The sequence below is a fragment of the Stylophora pistillata genome, chromosome 8 (assembly GCF_964205215.1).
Source record: "Stylophora pistillata chromosome 8, jaStyPist1.2, whole genome shotgun sequence".
Taxonomy (NCBI): domain Eukaryota; kingdom Metazoa; phylum Cnidaria; class Anthozoa; order Scleractinia; family Pocilloporidae; genus Stylophora; species Stylophora pistillata.
The window spans coordinates 23041304-23048017 of NC_142526.1; the positions used below are offsets into that span (position 1 = coordinate 23041304).

Below are 6714 nucleotides of genomic sequence, written 5' to 3' on the forward strand. Positions count from 1 at the left end.
AAAGCCACTTGGGTGAACATGAGCCTTTAAAGCATGATTTGTTATGTCTTTCATTAAAGTGGACCCACTCCAGAAAAAGAATTGTAAAAGTAAACATGCTTCTAAGTCCAAGAAAAGTTAAAATATTCTCACAGATTTTTCATTTTCAACTTAGGCTTTTGTCTTCAAATTTTAAAGTAAGGGCAATAGTCTGACTATAACCAGGGCTAAAGAGAATTCCAAAATAAAATACAAAGCTGTATGAGTAGCAACTCAATGTCAGATTTATGCTCTCTTTACCTTGGACCTAGCTACAATATATTAAAAAACTTAAATAAAATCCCAGTGGCTCATGAAACATACATGAAGAAGACCAGAGTCCGGAGCCCTTTTGTCTATTTTCACTCAAACCATGATACATGTACCACATATTATTTTAATAAAAGGTAAAAATGTAGTGACCCCCATTCCACAGTGTTGCCCCATACAGTGTAAAGCATTTCCTAAACAAAAACATTGATTGTGACGTGTTTGACAATCTAAGATTACCTCTTCTTCTAAGCAAATCAACTGAAAAAACAAGAAATGATTTCAAATTCAACATAACACGACGGCTGCTAACCCTCACCCCCGCACAAAGCCATGAGGTGTCTGCATGTCCATGTTCATCAAAAGTCACATCCTCATTGAAAGGGATTTCTTCTGCTGGCTTGTTAGAAAAGTTCCTTCCACTCCGGGAATCAGGTGAGTGCTGCCAGTCTTCAAGGGCATCCAGAAAAATACTGCTTGTAAGCAAGGAGGGCTGTTCAATGGGTGACTGACATAGACTGCATTGAGTGTACTTGCAGCGGACAAATTGTAAGGCAACAGGTTGTTGTAATGGTGCTTATCAGGTATGGAGGAAGGAGCATCAAGAAATAGTCGTTCTCATTGCCATACAAGTCCAGGGTACCAGCAACAACTTTAAAATAAAAAATATAACACAAAAATTGAATTTAATATAATGTTTCTATTATTACATAATTATTATTAATATGCATTTTTCTTCTTATCAAATCTTTGCCAACATTATTATTATTGAAAATAGTTAGCTCTATTATAAAAATACTCATTGACAAATTTTTTATGTCAGAGGTAAAAATAAAATCTAGGTAAGTTTTTTACCTTCAAATTCTTTTGTCTCCTAGCCCTAACCCATGAATAATAAGGCTACGAGACAAAGGAAAATATAGAGAATTGACCAAAGTTAAAATTATAACCTGTGTTTAAATGTGACCTAGAAGTCTGTGTAAGATTAGATGATAATTTTTAAAAGGAAAAAGAAAACAGTTTATGCGTACCCCTTAGTTGCTGCCATTGTAGAATAGACTGCAAGATAAGCAACTTTGCATCTGCATATAGGCCATCATCTATGAGCTTGAGGGATGTCCCTAATATGTGAGCTGACTCTGGAAGGTCACTGACCTTCACCTTGTGTGATTTGGTCAGAGCCTGAAAAATCATCAACCAATTATCCAAGGGACAATTATTGGTAAGTGATATCCCAGTACTCGTCAGGCCACCCCAAGGAAAGACAGTCAGCTCCTGGCCTTGTTCAGAAGCACATTTTTTAGCACTGAAAACAACACTGGCGGCTGAGAGTAGAGCCTCTGTAGCATCAATTTCTTCTTGGCAGTATATGCTCGGCTGGATAGACTCTTCAACCAATTCAGATTCTATGGCTCTGCACAAGTCAGGATATGACGGAGGTGACACAGGTGAACGTGCTGCAGGTGTTACAGGATCCATAGTAGTGGGCGATGTGCATCCGGGGACTGCAAATTGTTCTACAGACTCAAATGAAGAAGTACATGTGGTAGGGTCTCCAGGTATTACACCACAATCAGGTGATTCCAAAGGAGACTGTTTGGGGGAATGCAAGCTCTCTGAAGGGTCATCTAAAACAAATGGCAAGAGATTCCTAGGGACACGCATTTCAAAGACCTCAGGGGCAATAACAAGCATCCACAATGCTGTCACAAAACACAAAATCTTCTTAGTTAGAGGCTCATCTCTTGGAATCCGTTCTACTGAATCAGGACCACTTGCTACATGAAGAATAAAATCACAGAACTTTCTTTCTGTCAAAAGAAGGATGTGTTGGCACTGGTAATAATACGCATGGGTCTGCCTCAGGACACACTTCCCATCTTCTACTTTGAAGCTCTGCCTATCAAGAATTTTCTTAGGCATTGGAGAGTTTTTGCACGTAACTGTCTCTACACTGTACTGTTTAACGATTCTCAATGCCTTGATCTCTACAACAGTGTCATTGCCAACAAGGCCGTCTCGAGAACAACCAATAAATGGGAACTCAGGGTTCACCCAAAGTCCTGTAGGGGATACTCTTGTCTTTGTGGCATACTTCACAATAGCTTTTGGTTCACTTTCAATGCCATAACGCATCCAGTATGTCTGAAAATGATCAGATGCAAGGCCCAAATCTGGTTGGCAATAAACTTATTCGCTTCAGTGGCAGCATTTCGCTGGGACTCACTAACAAGCCTCCCAACTTTGAAAGCACCGAGACACCTGGACGCTGTCAGCCTGCACCAGCATTCAAAGAACCATCTCTCGGATTTGCTCTGCTCCTGTGTTGCAGGCATTTCCATAAGAGCTTCCGGCTTTAAATTATTGTACAACAGTTTAACTTGCTTTAACAACAAGTGCATAATCACTGTAGGTAAGCTGTAGCTGAGTTTCCCACATTGAAACTCCTGTATCTTCAGCTTCAGAGACAAAGCTTGAATGTTTCTCAAAAATTTATTAATATGCTGTTCGTTTACTTCCCTATATCTGGCAGGCCTCGGATCAAACTCAATGACGGACAAAGTTTGCTTGGACCTCTTGCCTGGATATGTCGCATCGCTTACTCTACTGGGATTTTTGTTTCTCTTCTTTCCTTTATTCCAAGAACATTCTTGACTTGTGCAAGGTGTTTTCAACATTGTCCCATGCTTCTGAACATGGTCAAGGATACAAAATAAAACGGCTACAACATGACTACAACAACCTAAAGACGAAGCCCGGCAAGGATCACAAGAGGCATGAAGAACGGCACCACTGTTCACAGACAAAACAACAACAACATTGTGCAGCAACTCTGCTCTCATCGACGGCCAAACGTGAGCCCTCACTAAATAATGATCGCCGTTTACATATTTATATGTAACAAATTATACAAATATGAAAGTAAATAATCTTTCAAGCCTTTTTAATATACTCTGTGATATGTGAAGGTGTAGTCTGATTGTCCGGGTGAGTGTAGTCCTGAGAAGGACTGTTGTTGGTGGTAGTGACTGACGTTTCGACAACCTGTGCGGAAGTCATCATCAGAGTCAAGTGAAGGTGTATTCTGATCGTCCGGGTGAGTGTAGTCCTGAGAAGGACTGTTGTCGGTGGTAGTGACTGACGTTTCGACAACCCGTGCGGAAGTCATCATCAGAGTCAAGTGAGACTTGACTCTGATGATGACTTCCGCACAGGTTGTCATCAGAGTCAAGTGAGACTTGACTCTGATGATGACTTCCGCACAGGTTGTCGAAACGTCAGTCACTACCACCGACAACAGTCCTTCTCAGAACTACACTCACCTGGACGATCAGACTACACCTTCACATGTTACCCTCGGGTTCAAACCATTTACTGCACTCTGTGATATATTGGTCCAAAAATGAGCCAGCTATTTTTCTTTCAAAATTAAAAAAGTTCTTAAAAAAATAAACATTTCAAATCTAACATACACTGTACTGTATCTGGCTGCCAGTACATGTTCATTTATGCAGCCGTAAATTCCAGTTTATCTCACTTTATCTGTCTGCCTTTGTCTGTCTGTCTATCTATCTATTGACACACTTAGCTGGCTAGCTATCTAATCACCTTTCAATGTATTTGAGTGGTTCTTATCAACCTCATTGCCCAGATGACTAACTGCCTCTCTGGCTTTAGTTATCTGAAAAACTTAGTGAGAAACATATTTTATTCATTGGTAGTTTATTATTTAGGTGGTCAGCTTTTATGGCGACTACATGTAAGTTCCTCCCTGCTGGCAGGCTAGTTGCATTCTTTTTTCAATCTGTAAATATATTTATCATGTAGATAAAGTGGGTATAAAAAAAACAAAGACTATCACCTTTGGTGAGCCAATCAGAAGACTCGGATTTACCTCAAGTTTACCTTGCCATATGATAATTACTCTCATTATTTCATTGTTATAAAAATATTTTCATACCCTGCTTACTTTTTCTGTTAATCATCGAGTCCGCTGCTGTTCATTTCATAATTCTTTATTCAACTAGCTCTCTCTTCGGCATACTCAAGGGCAAGTAATTTCTTCGTTCAAACATAATGGCCAACAGCAAACCGGTTATTTTTTACTGGCGGCATGGTCTGGCTGTCTCTTCAGACCAGTACCGATAAATGTCAAGTTTGGGAATGTCACTTAACTTTGAAAAATCACCGTAGACACTTCTTTTCATTAAATCTTATCCTGTTATTTTCTACTGTCACTACATTAGCTGAAATACCCTCTTAAACAGTTAGTCTGATATGCAGAAATATATCTTCTGCCAAGTCTCACTTTCAGAGCTTCTGTCCAGGGATTAAATGCTTGTGGATTCGCTAAAAGTTGCTATATGGATCGACTTTCACCCCAAAAGGACTTAAGATGATACCATTGCTCCCCTCGCCTCCTCCTAAAAACATAATTGATATCATCCCAAACTAAGCTTCTATTTTAGCAAATTGCAGCCAGAAGGAGGCGTATTTTCTAAAACAAAAACATAAGATTCTTACCATAGAAATGAAGTATTCAACCTTTGTACTTTCTTCCTTAGCCCTTCAGATGGCTTCGAACTTCATTGAAAATAAAGATCACTGTATTCCATCAAGAACTATAACCAATGCCATATTGCCCCTCAGTGTAGCAGGAAAAGCGCCCTGACATACCAAAACTTTGCAAGTTTTCCTGTCGTGTTTGGTATAAAAAGAAAGGTCTCGATTCGTTGTAAGACGGAGAGATTGAGGCTTTGTAACAGCTTTTATTTGGCAATCAAAACTACGGCTAGCAGCACATGCATAGAAGACAAAAGACCCGATGTCTTGTGCATACAAAATTCATATACCTTAACGGTGTCCAATGTCGGCACGTGGCTGCATGGCGTGGCATTACCTTATGTAACACGATTCAATAATCATATCTTACAAACAAAACTCCAAGCACAAATTGTACGACGTACGATCCCCAGCAAAATTCATTGTTTGAATTTTAAATTCATCATTTAAATTTCTACTTGAATTTTATAGCCGAATATAAAATTTTACACTCCTTCAGATTTCACATCATTGAAAAACTTTTTTTTACACTCGTCTTTTATTTTTTAAACTCAACTTTTTTAGTTGACCTTTCTCATGTGGCGTACGATCCCCGCCAAAATTCATTGTCTGAATTTTAAATTCATCATTTAAATTTCTACTTGAATTTTATAGCCGAATATAAAATTCTACACTCTTCCTTTAGATTTTTGACCTTGTTCACCGTGTATTTTCAACTCGCTTCATCAAATTACACTTGCCGAGTCATATTTCAAACTTGACCTTGAAAATTTTCAACACGACTTCTGAATTTTTGTTTACACCTCAGTGATCGTTGATCAAGACCATCTGTCACGGTGTGGGTCGTGGGTGGCTCTTTAGTCCATCATTCTTTGCGCCTTTTGTACAAACATGGCGGCAGCGTTTGCACTTGCTGTTGTACAAGACACTTTGGAACGTTTGGATTCTTATCAGGATGGTGATTACAGTGGAATTTTACTGCGACTGGAGTATTTACATCGTAGTCTTATAAATTGTGGGGATTTACCCGATTCTGTCGTGGCGGGCATAGGGTCCGCCATTACCTGTTTATGGAGCGCACGGAGATCGAGCGTTCCCTGTACCCACACCCACCATTTACTCACTGGCCGCCAAGGTTGCCCTCCCTTTGATATTTTGATATATCAGAGGATCAACTCGTATTCCTTGTAGAAAGTGGGTTTATAGTACCAAAAATAAGTGAGCTATTGGGAATTTCAAAAAGGACTGTGGAAAGAAGGATGTCTAACTTTGGAATCGGGATATCAGGTGAGCTCGCTATTCTTTGTTTTGTCCCCTGCTGAACTCGTTGTGGTTTTTAACATGGTGTCCGTTAAAGTCAGGAACAGTGTTTTAAATTCAGTGGTGGATCCAGGGGAGGGACCTGGACCCCCCGGGTGCCCATCATTATTTTAAGACCAAAATGAGGCCTGAAGGGCCGAAAAAATATTTTGGACGTCGACTCCCCCCCACTTCATCTCAGGGTCTGGATGACCGGCCCTCCTCTCTCATCTGTAGGTCTGGATCCACCACTGTAATAATCGAAATTGATGTGGTCTTTGAGTCCTTGACAGAGACGTGACTTTTGATAAAAACAGTCATACCAGAAAAATTTATGCATTTTTCTTGAACTTACCCAGTGCATAATATATATATACAGAAACATACAGTGACATCAGTGATCAAGATGTTAATCAGTTGGTGAGGCAAGTACAGCAGCAGCATCCAGTTTTTGCCATAAGGTTACTGAAAGGTCAGATCTAACGGGTGTTCTTAACAGGTGGAAAGAGTCAGTAAAACACAGAGTCTACAATGTCCATGCACCACAGTCCTTGTGGCACATAG

The 6714-nt window shown here is 39.9% G+C and overlaps 2 pseudogenes; one reads left to right on the forward strand and one right to left on the reverse strand.

The window, feature by feature from the left end:
* Positions 1–263: 263 nt before the first annotated feature.
* Positions 264–3176, reverse strand: LOC148725538 (uncharacterized; annotated as a pseudogene).
* A 2566-nt stretch (positions 3177–5742) lies between these two features.
* On the forward strand, positions 5743–6714 carry LOC148725539 (uncharacterized; annotated as a pseudogene).